Genomic DNA, 23411 nt, shown 5'->3' with positions numbered 1-23411 from the left:
GGTGGAGGCCCCGCACAGCGCCCCGACCACTACGGCGCTAATAGGCAGACGGCGCCTGGGTCGGCGCGGTCCCCCCGCAGCACTGAACATTACTCCGAACTGCCGTTGGACAGGAAGGCGGCCTTCTCCATAGTGGCACCAGTCCCCGGCGACACACGGCGACCATACGACCCACGTGGAGGAGGGAACTTGTACGGAATCCGGGACCTGTGCACGCCGCCATCATCACAGCGGCAACCTCTCCACTGAATCCAACGGCAGCCATAATCCGGCTGCACTACAGGCGGGGACGGACCTGGACCCTGGGGTCCCTGCACCTTTTACCGGCTGCCTCGACGACCCACATCGGGAGGAAGGCCTGCACGGACACTTGCAACTCAAGCACGCCATCATGACGGGCAAGAACACGAGGAGCATGGCTGCGACGCAATCCAAGCTTGACAAGTTTGCTTATGCCCATAACAGCCACTCACAAGGACCTGGTCGGCACTCAGCCGGTGCTTCCTCTGACACCAACGGGACTGGAAAAGTCACACTGGAGGCCATCATGAGAACTCTCACAGACGTCCAGGCGACGGTTGGCACAATCTCCACGGAGGTGAACCTGATGCGAGCAGATTTCAAGAAAATGTCGGAGAGGGTGTCGCAAGTAGAGGTGGTCACGAAATCCCTTATTGAGGACACTTCTGACCTTCAGGTGGCGATGGAACGACTAGAAAAGACAACCAAACAACTACAAGAAAAGCTGGACGACCAGGAAGGACGCTCGAGAAGGAACAACGTCCGTATTCTGGGCCTTCCGGAATCGGAGGGAAAAGGTGCCATGGACCTGTACATAGAGGACCTTATCAAGACAAAACTGCAACCTAAAGGACTATCAGCCTTCTTCTCCGTTGAAAGGGCTCATCGAGTCCCCGGGGGTACGCCCCAACCGGGGGCCACACCGCGACCGGTGCTGGCCAGACTCTTTAACTATAGAGACAGGGACGCCATTTTGCAGGCGGCCAGGGTGGCGCCACCGGTGAAGATCCTGAACTCCACGCTGGCGTTCTTCCCAGACTACACGGCCGAGGTGGCCAGGCGTCGAAAATCCTTCAATGCGGTCAAAAAGACTTTGCGAGACAGGGAACTACCCTACTCGATGCTCTTCCCCGCCAAACTGCGGATTGTGGCCGAGGGAAGGACGTGGTTCTTCGACAATCCTGAAGTAGCACGAGAGTGGTTGGATGGCTGGAGACCGGCGGGCAAGCCTCAACGCCCGCGCAAGGACCGCCAGGATCACCGTAAGGAGAAAACGCCGGAGCGCCGCGAGCCCAGCCCAGCCACTGAACAGGGCGCAGCCGGGGGCTTAGACTCCGATCTTGAAAGGGATCCCTTTGACTCAGGACAACCTAGCAGGGGATGAACGACTACGCTGGAAGCATCAAGCACTGAACATTACACTTGGGACCTTGGGCCGATGGAACTGAGTAGGGCGGGTTATGGCCGGTGCCTGTAGGGGACTCACCAACCCCACAAGCAAGTAAGACTAGATAGGGGGGGGAGAAAAGCACTCTGCCAAGTTGGGGATGCGGGCGGGAACTCGTCCGTGGTGCAGGGGAGCAGGGAGGGGGAGGAGGGATGGGAGTTACGAAGTTCAAGTTAAAGTTAAGTTTCACGGTCATCGACATCATTATTGCAATCTCACAGGGCATGAATACACTGCACTCTATGGGCGGCGTGCACCGCCTCCACATTCTGACACCCTTCTCCTCCTGATAACGAGGAACACGGTTCATAACTACACATGGCACAGCATGATCAAGCTACACCCGCGATGGGTACCCCTGTCACGACGGTAGTTCCCCCACTGAAGCTCCTTACCTGGAATGTCAGAGGGTTGGGAGATAAAATAAAAAGGGGTTTGGTGCTGCAAACTGTTAAGCGTGCTCGGTCAGACCTAGTACTGCTGCAAGAAACGCATTTGGCGGGAACCACCTGTAAGGCCCTGAACAGGCGTGGGTACACTATGGCGGTACACTCCGAATTCACCTCGGGTTCCAGGGGCACAGGGATACTCCTCAGAAACAACTCCCCCTTCCTGGTCACTAGCCACAAGACGGATGACCAAGGCCGGTTTGCAGCACTCTCAGGCCAGTGGGAGGGAAGGGCCTTGAATGTGGTGTCTGTTTACATCCCCCCCGCACTGCACGCTATAACCCTACCGGCGCTTAGCCGGTTCCTTATTGATCTCCCAGAGGGAGATGTGATCATGGGAGGCGATTTCAATGCCATCACAGACCCTCTACTGGACACTTTTCCCCAGCGGGCCCGCCAGAGAGGAGCCGCAGCACTCCCGGGCTTTTTATCTGCTATGGGCTTCACGGATGTCTGGCGTCACCTGAACCCTGCTGCGCAGCAATACACACACTACTCCGCACCCCATAACACCCTCTCCCGCATCGACTACTTCTTCATTCTGGGGCTTGGACTGAGCTCTGTAGAAAGTATTGACATTCTACCGCGAGGAATTTCTGATCACTCCCCGGTCTCCCTTCACATTTCCACCAGGGATTGTAAGCGGGGTAGGCTATACCCGATCTATCCCAATTATTTGCAGGTCCCTGGCATCAAGAAGAAGCTCAAGTTAACCACCACACACTATTTCACTGAGAACACTGGGTCGGTCGCCTCACCTTCAATTCTGTGGGAGGCGTATAAGACGGTCCTTAGAGGGGCATCCATATCAGCCATTACTGGGCATAAGAGGGAATCGAGGGCCACACTGACCAATTTAGAAGTAGCCTTACACACGGCGAACACTGCACATATGACAGACCCCACTCCTGAGACGCTCCATGAACTGCAGCTCCGCCAGCAACAACATCAGGCACACCTTACCGTGATCACTAAAGGGCACCTTGCGAGTACAGCACACAGAATCTATGATGTGGGCGATAAGGCCGGGAAGATGCTAGCGTGGCTAGACAAGCGGGGTGGCAGCAACAAAGGGATTCATGGACTCTATGATACGAACGGCACACTGCGAACTCACCCAGAGCACATAATTCAGACTCTAGCCTGCCACTTCCAGAACATCTACACGCCGACACGGCCAGTCACTGAGCAGGAGGCCTTGGACTCCCTTAGCAACATCCAGGTCCCTGTGCTCTCACCAGAAGCGCAGCAGGAACTTGAGGCAGACCTCACTGTGGGAGAGGTCCAATTGGCAATACAGGCGCTACAATCCGGCAAAGCCCTAGGCCCGAACGGGATTCCAGTGGAGTGGTATAAGGCGATGGACTCAATCCTGGCCGAGCCCCTCCTAGACATGTTCAACGACAGCCTACAAAAGGCGCTGCTCCCACTCGATCAACGCACGGCCACCATTGTGGCTATCCCAAAACCGTCTAAGCCACCAACCGATTGTACCTCATACCGACCCATCTCACTGCTCAACACAGAAGCGAAGGTCCTGGCGAAACTACTGGCCAGCCGCCTCACCAAACATCTCACTGCCCTAATACACCCTGACCAATCGGGCTTTATGCCACATAGAAGCACAGCACTTAATCTACGCAGGGTGCACGGGGTGTTGGCAAAGGCGCATCTACTTCAAGAACAGGCTGTGATATTTTCTTTAGATGCTAAAATGGCATTTGATTTGGTTGAGTGGGAATACCTCTTTGCTGTACTAACCCGCATGGGCTTCGGGCCCCTGTATATGGCGTGGGTGCGACTGCTCTACACCCGGCCGATGGCACAGGTGGTAGCGAACGGACGTATATCCTCGACCTTTCCACTAGGGAGAGGAACGAGACAAGGGTGCCCGCTATCGCCCCTGTTGTTTGCGATAGTGCTGGAACCGCTGGCAATCCTGCTACGTGCGACACCGTTATTTAGAGGAATCGCATGGAGCGACGGGTGGGAAGACAAGGTCTCCCTCTACGCCGACGACATGTTGGTATACATGACTGGCCCGACTGAAGGAGTACCCGCCCTATTGGCGATCTGCGATGAACATGGTAAAGCGTCCGGGTATACCCTGAACTGGGCCAAGTCTACACTATATGTACTTGCCGGCCCGGCTCCGGTGTTGCCGGCTACCTGCCCTCTCACAGTGACCGCCTCTTCCTTCAAGTACTTGGGTATTTATGTGACGAAAGATGCTAAACAGTTCTATGTCGAAAATTTGCAGCCGCCTCTGCAGAGGTTGCGTGCGGATGTCCAGTATTGGGCTTCGCTGCCACTGACCCTCCTAGGGCGCGCAGCTCTTTACAAAATGATGGCTCTCCCGAGGTTTCTGTATGTACTAGAGAACTCCCCTTATATGGTTAGCCCGCAGTATTTCCGACGAGTAGCAGCATCGGTCTCCAGCCTGTTGTGGAGTAACGGGCCGGCACGTATAGCGCAGGCAAAACTAGTGAAGAGTTGGTACGAGGGAGGTATCGCACTACCCAATCTCCAATTGTATTACTGGGCGTCACAGCTTAAAGTAATTAATCACTGGATTCACGTTTCCAGAGAAGACCCCGCATACAAGGCAGACTGGTCACAACTGGGGACTGAGGGCATGCTCTCGGTACTGTATAATTACCCGAAGGTCAAGACCCTGCTAGGCCCAACATTCCACACAGCGACACTCTGGCACACGGCGCAGGCACGCCTAGGATGGAAGGGGAAAATCACTAGGCTGACGCCCCTTTGGGACACCAAGGCACTGGGCACCCTTAGGGCCTGTAAAGGCTTTAAGAGATGGGACGACATAGGGATCTCGGTGGTTGGGGACCTCTGGGACAAAGGCACGGTTGTTCCCCTCCAGCATCTTCAGCAACAATACGGCCTAGGGCCCACGGAAACATACCGCTATGTACAGATTCGACATGCACTTCTGCGCGCAATCCCACCAGACACGACACTCCCAGAGTCCTCGCCCCTTGAGGATAGACTGCTTACCGAATACATGGAGCAAAAAGCGACCTCACTCACATACAAGAAATTAATTAATAACACGCCAGATCCCACGCACAAACTTAAAGAGAAATGGGTAGCCGAGCTAGGCGATATGGATGAAACGGAGTGGAATGAGGCATTGGCCTCCCCGAGGGAGGTGGGCATATCAGCCAGGTTCCGCCTGATACAGCTCAAGGTGCTACACCGCACCTACTACACTCGCACACTGCTCCACAGAATTCAAAGGGCGCAGCACCCATACTGCCTTAGGGGATGCGGGGAGGAGGGGACTCTCCTACACACGTTTTGGGAATGTCCACAAATAAGGGAACTATGGCGTCAAATTATGCGAACAGTCTCTCAAGCCATGAATGTGTCTGTACTTCCGGAACCTCGCAGGTGCCTACTGAACATTTGGGAACCAACGGACTTAAACAGGTGTGAACAGTTGTGGGTCACCCTAGCAATGACGGTGGCCAAACGAGACATTGCACAGAGATGGGGAGCTCCGGAGTTGCCAACGGTGGCAGGGTGGATAAGAAATATGGACCTTCTCATGGTTAAGGAAAGAGCAGTGTATGTATTAAGAGCCTGTCCCCGCAAATGGAACCGGGTGTGGCTGAAATGGAACGCATACAGGGGTGACCCTTGTGAAGCTTTGCCAGAGGGTGAGGACTCAGACTCGGAGGAGGAGGATGATTAGTGGCTATAGAGGACTACTGTGCACAGGGGAGGGGCCGGGAGGCGTAATGCACGCACTACCACTCTAAACGAAATGCTGACTTTGTGAACATGTGAGAAGGTATAGATGAACATACGCAGACTCTGTTGTCATGATGACGGTTGTTTGGTTTTTTGAATGGTTTTCTTTACTCTTATGAATCCCCGCTCATGCTCTATATGAGAAAACTCAGCCTTCTGCCCTGGAATTATACGGGCGGGATGGGGTTTCGAGGAAGGGGGGACACTGGGCCTTGTACTACAAATGTCTGTTTCTTAATTTCACCTATTAGGCCCTGCATGAACACGGTAACTGTTACCATACTCTATGCTGCGTACTATCCCCACTTGGGGAAGAAGCTACTGTTATGTTACTGCATTGCTATAATGTCGTACTGCTATCTCTTCTGATCTCCTGACAATAAAGAATTTTCAAAAAAAAAAAAAGTATTTTTTTCTTGGGCGGTGCTCTTAAAGTAGCAAATAATTTCTTTGTTCATATTTGGCAAAATATTTATAATATGTTAATACAAATCTAAATCAGTGCATTCTCCTTGACTGTTCAAAAATTCTTTAAGCAAATGTGACTTCTATTTTTTTGATTTTCTATAATATTGCATCCTAATTTATGATTTTCAACCAGGAACTTGCCCAAACCTTTCAATGACCTTTGCTACTGGATTCAAGCTAGCCTGGCTGATGACAGGTGATGCCCCGAAAAAGGTCCCAGAGAATGCTTGTTTTCAGTCCATGGAGGAGCTGGCTTGGCAGTATGGACTGGACTGTTTCCATGAGGAACAGGGTCAAGACTGATTTGCATATAGCTGAGTCCAAACTAGGGTGGCGTGGTAAGCAAAACAACAATGGATTAAACCAGATCTTTGTGACTTGGGGGGAATGTTTGTATTGTTCAGTATTCCATTCATCATTTGTTCCTTTTGCTCTTACTTGAAAACACAACATTCTGTTTGAGGCTGACAATGAATATTGCTCACAAGGAAAGACCATTGTGGCTAACACCATTGCAATCAGGAATATCCTAAGCCTCTGCATCGCCAAAGCAAGAATAAAAAGTGGACCACATTGTCAAAGAGGGGTTTCATTACCCGGGGATATATGTTACCGTAGAACGAGATGCATCTTATGCCCGCATCCCAGTGACCCCACTAGCCTGCCTGCGAAGAGACATCCAACATTGGAGAGCCTTGCCCCTGTCGCTTCTTGGTTGGGCTCCTCTGATCAAAATGATGGCACTACCCCGCTTTCTCTATGCACTTCAAAATACACCCTGCCCAGTCTCGATGTCCTCCTTGCAGGTGATCGAGAGAACAACATGTGCATTGCTCTAGGATGGCGGCCCTGTGTGTATAGCCACCAAAAATTGATGAGAGGCTGGTACAATGGTGGAATAGCCCTGTCTGATATACAAAAGTACTATTGGGCAATGCAGCTCATTGTCATCAATGACTGTGTTCATCTCCTGATGGAAGAGCCATGCACCCTGGGGGCTATCTCAAGGCTATCTATGGGGGTCGCGTACCTCGTCCTTCCCGAACCCAAATGCACTCACACCCATCCTCTGGCACTACACGCATCATACCTTGGGCTAGCGAGGTAGGATTACACAGGCCACCCCCCATTGGACACAGCACAACTAGGCACACTGGAGACTCCAAGGGGCTTTGATAAGTGGAATCTACCCAGTTTTTTTGCAAAGTGGCAGATCGGTAAACATGGGGTGGAGCGATCCAGTTTGCAGCCCTGCAGAATGAATACAATTGTCACCCACTGAAAAGTATTGCTAGTTGCAAATCCGGCAAGCCCTACAGACAGCGCTGTCGAAGGGAGAGGAGCTCCTTTAATCATCCCCACTGGAGGACAGATTGTTGAGTAATAACATACCCAGGCAAGCAATGTCCCTTACCTACCGTAAAGTGATCAGCATCTCTCTCGATAACCTGACGGCTACAGGAATATTGCAGCAGGACCCTGAGGGTGTAGAGGATGACGAGTGGCCCGAGGCATTGGCGCCCCCCCATGAGGGGGCTATTTGATCTAGATTTTGATTGGTCCAAATAAAAATCTTACATAGATGTTACTATGCATGAACTACTATGGTAAGGATGGGAAGAACATCAACTGCATTGTGTCATGGGGGCTACTGCGAAGTGGCGATTATTGAATATTTGGGATGAGACTGACCTTTCCTGAATAGACCAACTATGGATGACGCTGGGATTTATGGTGGATAAACACAATATTCCGGCATTGTGGAGAGCCGACTTGACACAGCAGATAAATAATTTTATGAAAGACATGGACTAGTGCATGCTCGCAGAGAGAGTAGTTTATGTGGGCAGCGGGTGTCTAAAGAAATGGACTAAACTTTGGGGAAAATGGAACAATTATCGGGGTGGGCTATGTGCCCCTATTGAACACACTGATTTTGGTATTGTGTATCAAGAACATTAGAGTACATCTGGAACCTTGTACAATATCCAGAAGTGGGCATCTGCTTTGGTGGTAGCCACAACCCTTAAACCTGACAGCTTCCCTTCCTTTGAGAAAGTGATGTTGGCGATTCCTAAACTTCAGAGGAAAATAACAATAAAAGAGATCAAGCAGATGAAAGGCATAAACCTTTCTCAAGCCGTAGTTTTTCAATTGATAAGTTACTCCAGCTTGTCCCTCTACCTCTGTGAATCACATAATTTAGGGCATTTAAGTTCCCCTTGCCCATGAAAGATATACAAAGCTGTTTTGGTTGAAAGATCAGGTGTATTCAATAAGACTGTTTAGCAAAGAAACATGAAAGAACCAACTTGGAGGTAAGGCGAATTTCATGGCAACTGGGTTGATTACATGTACAATGCAGAATAGCGTAATATATATTGCACAAAGCTTATTCTATTCCCATAGTTGTTGGAATTTCTGTTTCTAAGGATTTGTTCAGAAGCAGCAAGCCTGGCACTCTTTCTTTTGTATTTGTCTAGGCATATCATGTGGAAGATACACATAGGAACAGAAGAATGGAGTGTTTCCCAACTACATGTGGATTGTGTTATTACATGTGAATTCCGGTGCACCAAGGAAATCCTGTCAAGTATTGCATTGGTCAAATGCATCACCTCTTAGGATTCTATTGAAGTGTAGGGTGCAGTCTTTCCATGTGTCCATCTATTGGGGCTAGACTGTAGAAAGAGTAGATTCAAACTGAAAGAACATCAATATGAATTGTGATCCTCAATCGGTGACGACTTTCGTGGGTAACACATGCATTCTGTAGCTGTTGTTAAGAAAAAGTCAGCATAGGCGCTGCTGAATGTAACACAGGATTATGATGAAATGTGTAACTGTTTTTTTTAAACACACTGTCAGTAAATATTGATATTTCAATACAAATACACGTTTTTTATCAAATGTGGGGACCAAGGGTGTACGGGCTAGTAATTATGTTTTCCAGAATCATGATTATAAAGCAAATGGATATTGTTTATTATCCTGTTCTTGATGTGTAGTAAAATAACTCCTACAGCAGTGATTGACTCATCTATTTCCCGAATGAATGATTACCTCTACTTGAGAAGTGCAATTATGGGTTTCCTGGTGTATTTTTAACGGAGATGTTGGAAGGTCTCTTCTTTCCAGTTGTAGGAGTGATTCTTTGGTTACATTGATGAATGGTGTCCCAATACAAGAAGCACTATAGACCCAGCCCCCCTTGATTTACCTGAATCAAGTCCTCTGACAAGTGAAGGCCCTTGCCGACCCACCTCCAGCACTTCGAGGCTCATGCCTCCCCTGTCTCTTTCTAGCTCTCTCTCTCTTGTCTCAGTCTCTCTTTCTCTCTGTGTGATTTTTATGCCACTTCTCACACTCTTTTAGCCTTTTCTCTCGCTTTTATTGCAAGTTTTTGTGCTTTTCTATGCTCGCTCTTTGTGCTTTTTTTCTCGCTCTTTGGGCCTCTTTTCTTACTCTTACTGTGACTTTTCTGTGCCATTTCTGTGCCATTTTGTCTTTTGTGCCATTTCTATCACTCTTTTCCTACTCTGTGTTTGACTGTTCTGTGCCATTTCTCTCACTCTCTTTGCCTCTTTGTGCCATTTTTCTCATTCATTCTGTAACTTTTATGTCCTTTTTCTCTCACTCTTTTTGACTCTTAGTGTAATTTCTCTCACTCGTTTCGTACTCTCTGTGAAATTTTCTTTTTGTCTCTTTGTGCCATTTCTTTCTCTCTTTTCACACTTTTCTGTGACTCTTCTGTGCTGTTTCTTGGTCTCTTTTTGCCTCTTTGTGCCATTTCTCCAACTCTCTCTCAGAATTTTCAATGCCATTTCACTTGCTCCTTATTCATCTTTCTGCCAATTCTAATGCTTGTTTTCTGACATTTGCAATCCCTCCAGCTTCTCTGCACTCCTTGCCACACTCTCTGCGCTCCCTTCCTCTTCCCCTTTCATGCTTCTCTCCTTCACCACTATCACACTCCTCCTCCCACCAACCTGTGCTCCTCCTCCCTTCCAGACCTACTTAATGGTTGCTGCAGTGTAGGCCATCCATTAAGCTGTAGGCACTGCCGCCTCTGGACTTAACTGCAACCGGTTCTCCGACCAGTCAAGGTCCTTGTGGACCCGACTACAACGCCTCAAAGCATCCCACTCATCTCTTTCTTCCTTTACCTCACTCATTTTGCCTCTTTATACCACCCAAGGCATCAAGGAGACCACCACACCACTGGATGCATCGTAGACCCTATCTTCACACCTTTCAACAACATAACAATCAACAGCCCAAGACCAGTCACCTGGACAGAGGATGCCATAGTCAGTTTTACTGTTGACATCCATCAACCCAGAAATACCCCATGTGGGCCCAGAACATTGACATTCAAATAACCTAACAGAGGCAGACTGGACCACATCCCTACATTAGTAAAAACCAGAGCCCATAGACATCTTGGCAACATCAAGAACTTCAACAAGTGGCTCACCAATGGCAGCAACACTTTGGCTTCCATAAAACGAATCAACGCAGGAAAAACCAAAACACAAGCCAGCAGGTACACAGATTACCTCAAAATGACCAAGTGACACTGCAAACATGACTGGAATGGAAATGGAGAGCCAGCAAAGGGGAAGTGGAAAAAACACGCCTTCAAAGCTGCCCAGAGGAGATACCACAAGCTCATCCGAGAAACCATGAGGAATGCCCATGTAAAACTAAACACCAGCTCCCACAACAGCAAAGAAATCAACCATCACAAGACCTGTGCAGCAACCTCTCAAACTTCCTTTGCTGCAAACTTACAACCATATACAGCAATTTCCCCTTCAACTGGACCACCTACCTCTCTCCAGAAGTCTCCCAGTACGAAGGAAGTCAACACAGTCACTATACTGGACACAGGAAACCACACCTATCATAAAGACCAATCACTATGGGGCCCTGGCAAACAACTGTCTTCACCACACGTTAAACAAAGAAGCAATGCCTATCATAGAGGCCCTTATACCTATCCTCAACATCTCCATCAGCAGAGCTACTTTCCCAAAATCATGGAAACACAAAGCTGTCAATGCCATCCTAGCGAAACCCTCAGCTGACCTGGCCAAACTCACCGAATACTGACTGATATCCCTCCTTCTTTATCCAGCAAAAGTCCTGGAAAAAAGCCATTAAGAAGTGCCTCTTCAACCACCTCACCAAACAACAGCTTTTTAACACAACACAATCAGGATTCAGGCCCAACCAAAGAACAGAAACTGCCATTATAGCAACAGCGGATGACATCCAGATGATCCTCAATGGGGGCAAAATGCAACCCTCATCCTTCTAGACCTATCAGCAGATTTAATCACCATCTGCCACCCCATCCAAGTAGGCATCCAAGTATCCAAGTAGGCATCCAAGGACTCACCCGTGAATGGATCTACTCTTCCTCACCGGAATTACCCAAACCGTCAACATGCCCCACTATGTCTCTGAAGCCCTGAGATATTATTTGCAGAGTCCTTCAAGGCTCCTTAATCAGCCCAATGCTCTTCAACACCTACATGACCCCGCTGGCTGATGTCATACGTGCTGACAAGTTTAACATCCTCACTTACGCCGACAACACACAATAGATTCTGATCTTCCTGGACAAAACACTCAACACTAGGAACAAGTTTACCACATGCATGAAAGTAGTGGCCCCCTGGATTAAATCAAGTTGCCTCAAATTGCCTCTGACTAGACTTTGGTAAGAACGCCTCACCATGGAACTCTACCTGGTGGCCCACAGACTTTGGAACCACCGCTACCTGCAAGCGAGAAACCTCAAAATCATCATGGAGAACAAACTGGGAATGAACGCCCAAGTCAACATAGTGGTCCTGGCCTGCTTCGACACACTAAGAAAGCTGAAGAAAATCTTTCAGTGACTACCAGACAACACCAGGAAAACAATCATGCAAGCCCACTTCACCAGTAGACTAAACTATGGAAACACCCTGTAGGCAGGGATTACCAACCAGTTTACAAGAAGACTGCAGACCGTCCAAAGTGCAGCAGCCAGACTAGTTCTCAACCTCCAATCGGGCATACATCAGGTGAATTTTAGCTTATTGTGATACTGGAGGTATTCCTATGGCAACTTTGCTTCCACCAACATTGCTGGTCACTGTACTTTATTTTGTTCAAAAGGAATTAAATTGTTCTGACTGAGTGGGAAGAAGCAATAATGATGACAGTATGATGCATTTAGTGTTAGAAAACGTTTCCAGTAAAAGAACTGGTTATAAGTACAAAATAATGGCATTCCCAGATTAACAGAAAAGGCCGGGGCTTGAATAATTTCAAACCTATACTCTGACAAAGTGTACCATAACATATTAATAAGGCTGGGGTACAATGGGTCTTCCTGCCAAACTCCTCTGATGCGCCTTTGGAATTCTTAGTACTCAGAGCAACTACATAAAAGGAACTATCCGCATATTGCATATAAAACTAAAATCTATTAAAGTAGGAATCAGCCAGGCTTGCCCTGAAGGCAACAGTGATTCGGCCGGAGGAAAATAATGGGGTTGGTGCCCAACTTGGCATTGTAAGAGTAATGAGGTATGAATTGGTGATCAGCCGTGCTCTATTACCTCATTTAGGGGCCGATTCACAAAGGGCCTCAGCATTCATGGCGTTAGCCCCGCAGTCCTGGTGGGGTGGCCCGCAATCATAACGGGGGCCTACATTGGGTAACTGCAGGACAGAGGTCAGCCACAAATGCAGAGGCTCTTTGTGAATGTAGCTCTTAGGGTCCACCTCCCCCACTACTCTGCTGTTCAATTCTTTCATCGTAGCTCAACAGCCCATTTAATTTAGAGGTCTTACTGTTAGTGGCCTAGACTAGAGAATAGCAAAGCTGTAATTGGCCTTAGACCTTGGCAGGCAAAGTGCCCCTTTTCAGGTAAAAATTAGGGCCTAAAAATGCGATGTACAAATTAGAGTATTTCCTCATTTTGAATAATTCAGAAACATTTGAATATGACTCAGGTGCTGATTTATCGGAGTACCCTTCACGGCAACCTGTAGGAAGTTCGGTGAGCCTTCAGTGTGTAGACAGCAGTGACTGCTCCATCTCTACTACCTACACACACCTCCAACAGTCCAACAGAGTAAGTGCTGTCGAAGGTTTGGCCATGTGTCCGCCTACCCGATTTAGAGTGGGTGGACACGTTGCCAGTTTTCACTGCCCATCACTGCCAATAAAAAACCTCGAGAAAAGGGGCACTTAAAACTTCTAAATGATCCCCACACCATGGGAGAATGCTCCCATGGTGAGATGGTCATTTTATTTTCATTTTTAAAAAGATAATGCCAATTTTGGATTTTCTTTTGAAAATAAAAAAGAATTCCGTCAAACTTACAAGGCATTTCCAGAAACCGATGAGACATTAGTTCCTTAAAATGCAGGAGATGTACACATGGGCAATGGAAATCTCTAAATACAGCACATGGAGTACCTTTACCATGGTGGGAATTAAGTACTCTGCCATGGCAACATTCATTACTCAGTTCTCCAATATATAAATCAGCCCCTCTGTCATAGTTCACACAGAGCATAAATGACATATTCCGCTATCTGGTTGATTGTATTACTGAATATAGAGGCAAAGAATATAAATATTTAGAAGAATATTGGGGACAAAATATTAACGACCAAAATATCATCAAGGTACAAGTAGGTATAGACAATCTATACTTATTTACCTTTCCATATTTTGGATTAAACATTTTGCCATCGATATTTGTCTCCCTGGATATTCTAGCTTCGATATTCAGGGGACACACCTAGCTGGTTCCTGAAGTCTCTTTACCTCCTTAGTACAGATTGGATTAGTTGATTTATTTAACATAATGCTGTTATTTTGAATTGGGTATAACCTTTTCCCACCTGTTAAATTGCTGTGTTTCCTGTTTTCAATCTGTATCAAGAAACAGGCCGAACAGAACAATTAAATAATACAACTAGGTCCATTGTGAAACTCTTAGCATTTGCAATTTTTCAAGTGTTGACCTCAATGCCCTGTTAGAGAACTATATTCAATTACTGAATATCCCATTAGAGCGCTACACCCCTCTCCACATTTTACTTGACTTACTATTCCCGCCTCTCTTCCTCACTTATACTCCCTCCCTCCCTCCATTTACCCCTTTACTACCTCCATCCACTCCCTCATGCTTTGTACCTCCTAGATTCTGCCCTTCCCCCATAAGAACAAAAGTTACTTACCTGTAAACTGTGGTTCTCCAGTATTGGTGTCTTTCATAGAATCACATGCTTGAATATTCCCCGTCGTCGAAGTGGGAGTCCCACGGTACATAAATAGCAGTAATATATATGCATGTATACATGAGAAATATCATAAATAAAAAATACATACATATTGTGTAATAGAAATGTAAGCTTGAAAAAAGTACCATAGAACAGAATAGGCCCATTGAAAAGCCCAAGGGAGAATTCACTTTAGTAACTTATAGGAGTCATTATGTGTTGGTCCACATTCCAGCCAATCAGGCTGTAGCCTCCTCTAGAACCTTCTCCTCAGAAGCCCAAGTCCTCAGATTTTCGTAGCACAAGTAAGTATAAATGCTTGAGGAGAAGAGAGCCTCTGAGGGAAGGATGGGAGGGTCGCATGTGAATCTATGAAAGACACCAATACTGGAGAACCACAGTTTACAGGTAAGTAACTTTTGTTCTTCTCCAGTATTAGGGGTGTCTTTCATAGATTCACATGCTTGAATAAGAATAGAAAGCAGTAAACCGTACATTAGTCATAAAGGAAGATACAAATTAAGTTTAGGCATAACATATCACTTAATAAGCAATAAAAAACCAAAACATGACAATACCTTTATGACTGGAGGCGGGTAGCAACAGAGGCTCACCTTTATCGGAAAAGATTCCGCAGCACCGCTTGACCTACTGCCGCATCCGCGGCATCTGTTGATTGCAGGCAGTAGTGCTTCGTAAAAGTATGGCTGCTTGACCAAGTAGCAGCTCTGCAGATTTGTCTTAGAGGTACCCCCGCAAAGAGGGCAGCAGAAGTCGATACAGCTCTCGTGGAATGAGCTCGAGCCGGAGCAGGAAGGGGCTTGCCAGCCCGTTGATGACAATAGGATATGGCAGACGATATCCATCTGGTGATAGTCTGTTTAGTTACAGGTTGTCCTTTGCACACTGGGCCATATGCCACAAACAATTGATCAGTCTTTCTAAAGGCAGCTGTGCGTTGAATGTAAAATTTAAGGCAGCATTTCACATCCAGAGTGTGCAAAGAGCGCTCCACTGCAGATTGAGGTGCAGGGAAGAAAGTCTTAAGGACAATAGGTTCATTGAGATGGAAGTCACTGGGAACCTTAGGAATAAAACTGGGATTTGTTCTCAAGGTAACAGCCTCGTTAGAGAATTGCAGAAACGGTGGCTGTATAGTAAAGGCTTGAATGTCGCTGACGCGTCTGGAAGAGGTCAGAGCAAGCAACAGAGCCACTTTCCAAGTGAGGAATTTCAGATTGGAAGAATGGATGGGCTCGAATGGAGGCAAAAGCTGCTGAGACAAAACTAGGTTGAGTCGCCATGAAGGTGAGGGCCGACGGATTGGAGAGAACATTCGAAAAAGGCCCTGAAGAACTGTCTTACTATCCTGGAGGAGTACAAAGATGTTACGCCATCATGGCGGAAACGAGAGATAGCAGCTAGAAAAACCTTAAGAGTGGAGTGTGATAGTCCTGATTTTGCTAGCGACAAAAAGAATGGCAAGATTTGTTCTGGCTGAGCACACATGGGATTTAGTGATCTAGTGGAGCTGAAGGCGTTCGACCAGTCTATTGAAAAGGCATTCCCGCTCGACTCCTTGTGTGGATGCCGGCTCGCAAACCTTTGACATTTCCTGTTGAGAACAGTTGCAAAGAGATCCAACTGTGGTCGGCCCCACTGTCGGAAGATGTAATCCAACGTTGGTTGGTTGAGTTCCCATTCGTGGTTGTCCGAGAGGGCTCTGCTGAGCGAGTCCGCCAGCACATTGGCCACACCTGGGACATGGACAGCTTGAAGATGTATTTGAAGTTGGAGAGCCCAATCCCATATTTCCTGTGCCAGTTGTGATAGCACGAGAGACCTTGTGCCGCCCTGTTTGTTGATGTAGTGCATGCTGGTGGTATTGTCTGTCCTCACCAGCAATGTCTGTCCCTGCACTACTCTTTGAAAGGACTTCAAGGCCAAGAAAATCGCCAGTAGTTCTAAGCGATTTATGTGCCAAGTGCGCTGAGACGCCGTCCACTTGCCTCTCACGGACATCCCGTCGAGATGAGCCCCCCAACCTTCTAGGGAGGCGTCTGTCGTCAATGTCAGTGTTGGTTGTTCGTCCTTGAATGAGCGACCTGTTGCTATGTTTGGAGGATGAGCCCACCACTCCAAAGCTCTTTGTATGCGGGGCGTTAGATGGATTTTGTCTTCGAACGACCCTGATACCTGCTTCCACTGGCTGTCTAGTTCTTCTTGAAGGACTCTCATGTGCAGTCTGCAGTTGGGAATCAGCTGAATGCACGAGGAAGCCATGCCGAGGAATGATTTGTACATCCGGACAGAAACGTACTGCCTTGACTGCAGGAACTGAACTTTCTGTAACATTCGGCTCTGACGTTCCTGTGAAACGAACACTTGCCCTAGCCGAGAATCGAGCGAGGCTCCTAGAAAATCTCGTTGTTGAGAAGGGTGAAAGTGTGACTTTAGGCAATTGATGGAGAAGCCTAACGTTTCGAACAGGGATATGCAGACTTGTGTGTGTTCTTGCGACAGTTGGAAAGTCCTGGCTTTTATCAGGCAGTCGTCCAGATACGGATAAAACTGGATGCTCTGTAAGCGCAGGTAGGCGGCCACCGGGGCTAGGATTTTGGTAAATACCCTCGGTGCCGATCGAAGGCCGAATGGTAGGACCTTGAATTGATCATGAAATTGGCCGACTGTAAAATGAAGGTATTTCCTGTGCCTGGGGTGAATAGGCACATGGAAATATGCATCTTGAAGGTCTATTGTTGAAAAGTACTCCCCTGGAATGAGGAAATTCAAGATTTGAAGCAGGGTAAGCATCTGAAAAGTCTTTGATGCGATGAACTTGTTTAGAGCCCTCAGATCTAAGATGGGGCGCCACTCTCCTGATTTTTTCTTCACTAGAAAGAAACGGGAGTAAAACCCCTTGCCGCGTTGACATTGCGGTACCAATTCTATGGCTCCTTTTCTGATCAGCAGCTGCACCTGGGCCAACAGTTCCTTGAAATGGGGAGAAGGTGGGCCCGAAGGCGGGCGAGCGGGGGGAAATTTCGTAAATTCCAGGGTGTGTCCTTTTGAAACAACGTCCAAGACCCATTGGTCATTGGTAATGTTTGACCAATTGCAGAAGAATTTCGAGATTCGACCTCCAAGATGCACAGTCCTCTCACTGTTTTTTGCTGGTGTTCGCACCACCTCTGTAGTTGGACTTCCGTTGGTAAGCGTTTCTAGGTGAAGGGAGTGGTCCACAGGAGATCCCAAGTCTATGTCAGTTTTCACGTTTCATGTATTAAGGAAAACACACTCAAAAAACTCTGGACCGCTTGAGTTTTGTAACAACTGAGTCTTTGAAGGGGGTGATGAGTGCGTTTGATCAAATTTTAGGTATCCTTAGGCTGAATCCTTGTTCTTATAATTAGAGTCCGGAATCCAAGCGATGTAGAAAAAATACTTTTATTAAATATGGTTTAAAACATGAACAGCCGACACGTGTTTCGCCCCCTATGGCGAATTGCGCCGGGGCTTTTTCAAGGCTGTAAAGAATCAGAAGAATAATAACTGTAAGCACTAGTCGTTAAAAACAGAACGCCTTTGACCCAAAGTGCCTGTGTGGTCGAAACGAAAAGGAAGGTGAGTGGACATAAGCTGGCGTGATTTAGGAGTGTGAGTGTATTTAGGGAAGAAGAAGAGAAAAAAAAAGGAGAAAAAAAAAGGAGAAAAAAAGAGAAAAAAAGAGAAAAAAAGCCCAGTGGTATTTATAAGCTATAAGAAAAAGATCGGATACACAAACCAACTCTCCAAATTCATTCATCTCGTAAAAACTAGACCTGTGTCCATATATTACATAGTCACCAATTTCCACCACCCCAATATGACGCCCGGAACACATCCAGTTTAAATGCCTCATGACACACCCAGGTATGTTGTGGCCGCCACGGAGTTTACCGCATCTCCATAGATCCCCGTAATCCGTACATAGATCTGCGCAATACGCAATTATAATATACTACAGGCTATATTGCTTGCTTACTATCACGGTCCTCTCCCATGTACATTTCCTCTGTGCCTAAGTTGATGAGCACAGAGACTCGATCTTTCCATCATGGCAGCATACCAAATGATATTCTGTCCTGTCCCGAGCATGACCGCACCATCATGGCCGTGTATCTACATCCGGGTCATAGATAATATATTCGAATCAAAATAAATATAACCTATAAAATCGCGTAAGTCTACACAACCAAACCATGTTTATCCCAACTGTTCCCACAGTTAAATGAAGGTACATGTCTGTCCCGGCTTGCAAAAAAACTAAACAAAGTGAACGAAATCGGGAGACTGTAACTTCCGGGTCAGTTACACTCTGCCTCCGGTTCAAAAGTGGCAGCAGGCGAGTGTACAAACGCGAAAGCGGCCGATCACGAGCGAAGGAAGTAGACGAGAAGCGAGGATTATACCCTGTGAAGTAAGTGGCCCCTACCGGCTGTGCACACCCCCGCTAGGTGATACTCGCGCCTAGTCAACGTCCGCCGTTGTCCACTACTTCTTTTTAACACCGGACTCTCAACCTGCCGCATCATGACTTCATGACTTCATGCCGGCTTGTTCGTTCCCGTCTAACGCGATAGTCTTAAATATTCCCTGCTACTTTTCCTTGTATTTAATCACCAAACCGTCAATGTTGTCATTATCCTCCCCATTGCCTTAATTAAGATGCTTGTCTCTAGTCGGTTGGACCCAAGTTTTGAATGACTGCTTCTTCTATTTAACTTGTCCGACAAGGCCACTTTCAATCTCATCAGCCCATTTTGGGCATGACAGCCACAACTGCCCCCCAATTTTTTTTAATTTAACCCATGACAGAAAGACATATGGCCAAGGCAACGTATTCGGGGAAATAAAATGGAAATGAATGTACTTATATGTGATCAAATACTGAAATATGCAATGGAATGAAATATTTGCCTTTTGCATAAATGCCCTATATAAAATGCTTTCTCACACTATGATTATGTATTGTTCTGAATGTATATACATTGTATTTGTTACAGATTGAAACTTGACATATAATAAGAGTTTTTGGAAACTAAGTTAATTCTTTGAAGACCTGTACATAGATTATATGACACTGTAAATAGGTATGATAAGGATACTCTGACCTTCTCTTTGTTTTAGTTCTTACTGGTGGCTTATCCGGATCTCTTATGATCACATCACTTTGGTTATGATTAGTTTACCTTTAATCTTTTTGAATTGCACCTCTCACAAATATTCTTATAATATTGTTAGCCATAAACCACTAATCTTGAAACCACTTCTGGTAACAGAATTAAGACCTGCTGTATCCGATCTTTTTCTTATAGCTTATAAATACCACTGGGCTTTTTTTCTCTTTTTTTCTCCTTTTTTTTTTTTTTTTCTCTTCACTCCTAAATCACGCCAGCTCATGTCCACTCACCTTCCTTTTCGTTTCGACCACACAGGCACTTTGGGTCAAAGGCGTTCTGTTTTTAACGACTAGTGCTTACAGTTATGATTCTTTACAGCCTTGAAAAAGCCCCGGCGCAATTCGCCATAGGGGGCGAAACACGTGTCGGCTGTTCATGTTTTAAACCATATTTAATAAAAGTATTTTTTCTACATCGCTTGGATTCCGGACTCTAATTATAAGAACAAGGATTCAGCCTAAGGATACCTAAAATTTGATCAAACGCACTCATCACCCCCTTCAAAGACTTCCGTTGGTAAGGTCTGGAGGTGGATGAGCGATTTTGGGACTGATAGGATCCTCTTTGTCTGTTGTCGTTGTAAGTGTATCCTCGATATTGGCCTGTGCCTCGAAAAGTAGAGGTTCCTCCTCCTCTACCTCGTGCCCCACGAAATGGCCTCTTTCTATATTGAAGAGTTGTTAAGGACTTTGCTGTATCCGTGTCCTTTTTTATAAGTTCCAAAGCATCATCAACGTGCTTACCGAACAGAGACTCGCCATCGTAGGGCAAATCTAGCACTCTGGATTGAACTTCCGGACGGAAGGTTGTTGACTTCAGCCAGCCTTGGCGGCGCAAGACTGCAGCACCCGCCAGTTGTCGGAAACCAGTAGAGGCTATATCGACGGCACAGTCGATTATTTCCGTTGAAATCTTTTCTCCCTCGAGAATGATGGCCTGCGCTTCATCCCGGATGGAGTCGGGCATTTGAGGGAGTAGACCAGCGATCTCGGACCACATTTGGCGGTCGTATCGACCTAGTATGGCTAAGGCGTTGGAAGCTCTTACCGTTGTCGCTGCCATTGTGGTAAATTTCTTTCCAATTGAGTCCAATTTACGGCCATCCTGATCCGGCGGGGATGTCAGGGGTATGGCTGGATTTCGAGACCTTTTTTGTGCCGCCTGAGTGATAACTGAATCTGCCTTAGGTTGTTAAACTAAGCAGGCCGGAGAAGTAGGCGGCGCTTTATATTTTTTGTCCAGTCTAGGTAGAATGGCTGGAATGGAGTTAGGACGTTCCATTAACTTTAGACCTTCTTCCCATATGTGGTCAATGATAGGAATGGTATGAGTTTGGCGTTGCGGTAAGTCTTTAAAATCATACAAAAAACATTCCGTTTGTTGTGCTTCCAACGTTAAGTGGAACCTCTTCGCTGCACGAACCATAAGGTTATGAAAACTCGCGATATCCACTGGTGGCGAAGTTCTTGGCGATGTTGGTGGAGTAGAGGGTGTCTGTGCCCTATAATTGTCCCATTCCTGCATTTCATCATCATCAGTGTCATTATCTCCAGTGTTATGAGGAGTTTGAGTCTCATTATCTGTATCATGAGCAGCACCCAAAGGAGACGTAGGTGCAACAGTCGCCTGAGCTTGAAGCCTAGGTGCTGGAGACTGTGGTCGAGGCACTGGAGACGGAGGGTGTGGAGCTGGAGGCTGAGGCTGCTGCACTTGAGGTGCTGGGGAAGGAGGCAGCGATGGTGGAAACCTACGATTGTAGTCATCCAGCATATGTTGCAGGTTTTTCACCATAGACAGAGGAATCTGTGTAAAGTGTTCGTAATTTGGTTGTTGTGATCTATCTATTGGAAAAAGGGCATTCCCATCTTCAACGGTATTATCCGCATCCTCATCCTCGTCACTGTAGTCCTGACACTTTATGTGTAACTCCGATGGACTGGATGCTGGTTGATAAATTTGATCCACTTCAGAATCATTTCCAGATTCCTCTGCTCCAGATTGAAACAATTTTTCTGGAGGCTGAGATCCACTCCTAATAGGACTTAATTGTATAAGTGGTACAGTCTTGAGAGACGAAGTAGAAACCACTTTGAAGGTGGCAGTAGATTGTAGAGGTTGTTGTGTCGGCAACGAGCCCGTCGACGATAGTTGTACAGCTTTAGCACCCTCTAGTTGTTTTTTCGTTGGCGCCGCTGAATCCGGCGTAGGAACTTTAGACTTGGTAGACGATGGTTTTTTGGTCGTCGACGAGGGCGTCGACGAAGCTGCAGTCTTTGCCGTCGACGAGGTGGTCGTCGGCGGAGCAGCCGTCGAATGGGGAGTTCAGTGTCGACGTCGATGTTATCGTCGACGGGATTGTCGTCGACGAGGAAGATCCGGTCGTCGAGACAGGCGTCGACGACGATGGCTTGCTCCTAGTCGACGGAGGAACCGTCGACGGTGGGTGTGTCGACGATGATTTTTTCGTCGACGCGATCATAATAATGGACGAGATGGGTCTCACCTCTTGGCTGCTCGTCGACGAGATGATCGTCGTCGTGGCAGAGCTGGTCGACATGGAAGAAGTAGTCGTCGATGTCGAAATTGCCAAAACGGACTTCGTAGATGCTGAAGACGTCGACGGACGCGTCGACGAGCCCGTCGACGAGCCAATGCCCGTTTTAGATACGGAGGGCATGGTCTTGGGTCGAGACGCCAGAGAGCCAGGTCCCGTAGGCGCGCCCTGAAGCAAGTCTTGTGAGGAGACATCCTTGAAAGATCTCAACTTTTTACTCTTCTTAAGAAAAGGAGAGGGAACTTCAGTCTCAGACCCACGCTTCTGAGAGGATTTCGAAAAACCAGATGACATACTCTCAACATCGGAAACCACATTATCAGATGATTTCAACTTCTGTAGCCACAGAAGGAGACGAGCCTCTCTGTCCCTCAATGTCTTAGGAGGAAATTTGCGACAGAGCCTGCAGGTAGAGGCAACGTGGTCCGGATAAAGACAGTAAATACACTTACTGTGTGGATCCTCATGAAAAAGGCGCAGTTTTCCACTGGATGGACAAGCCTTGAACAAAGTTTTCTTTGAAGAAGACATTTTTGAAGAGAAATAGGAAGAAACTGGAAAAAAACTGAGCAGAGCTCAGGGAGACTCCCTTCACACGACGTGCGGTAGAAAATCTGAGGACTTGGGCTTCTGAGGAGAAGGTTCTAGAGGAGGCTACAGCCTGATTGGCTGGAATGTGGACCAACACATAATGACTCCTATAAGTTACTAAAGTGAATTCTCCATTGGGCTTTTCAATGGGCCTATTCTGTTCTATGGTACTTTTTTCAAGCTTACATTTCTATTACACAATATGTATGTATTTTTTATTTATGATATTTCTCATGTATACATGCATATATATTACTGCTATTTATGTACCGTGGGACTCCCACTTCGACGAAGGGGAATATTCAAGCATGTGAATCTATGAAAGACACCCCTAATACTGGAGAATCCCTTGCTACTTATGCTTGCACAATTATCCTAATCATTTGTATGGTCTTCCGGTACTTCTGACCTTCCTGCCAATGTATTTATTGTTCTGCGTACTCTGTACATTGTCTTTTACTCCCTTTTCCTTTGTATGATCATAATACTGTAATTCCGTTTCGACTTCAAACCCTTGTAAAGCACTCTGATACCTCTGGTTCTAGCCAGCACTATATAAAACTGTTTAACCCCTTCGATGCTGGTG

The 23411-nt window shown here is 46.8% G+C and overlaps 1 pseudogene across 1 annotated transcript in view; it reads right to left on the bottom strand.

Annotated features, from left to right (window-relative positions):
- Positions 1-23411, bottom strand: part of LOC147697001 (suppressor of tumorigenicity 14 protein homolog) — a 381221-nt pseudogene that overhangs the window by 79462 nt on the left and 278348 nt on the right. The gene's annotated exons all lie outside the window — the stretch shown is intronic.

The sequence above is a fragment of the Lissotriton vulgaris genome, chromosome 8 (genome assembly GCF_964263255.1).
Source record: "Lissotriton vulgaris chromosome 8, aLisVul1.2, whole genome shotgun sequence".
Taxonomy (NCBI): domain Eukaryota; kingdom Metazoa; phylum Chordata; class Amphibia; order Caudata; family Salamandridae; genus Lissotriton; species Lissotriton vulgaris.
This window is presented reverse-complemented; position numbering and strand designations above follow the sequence as displayed.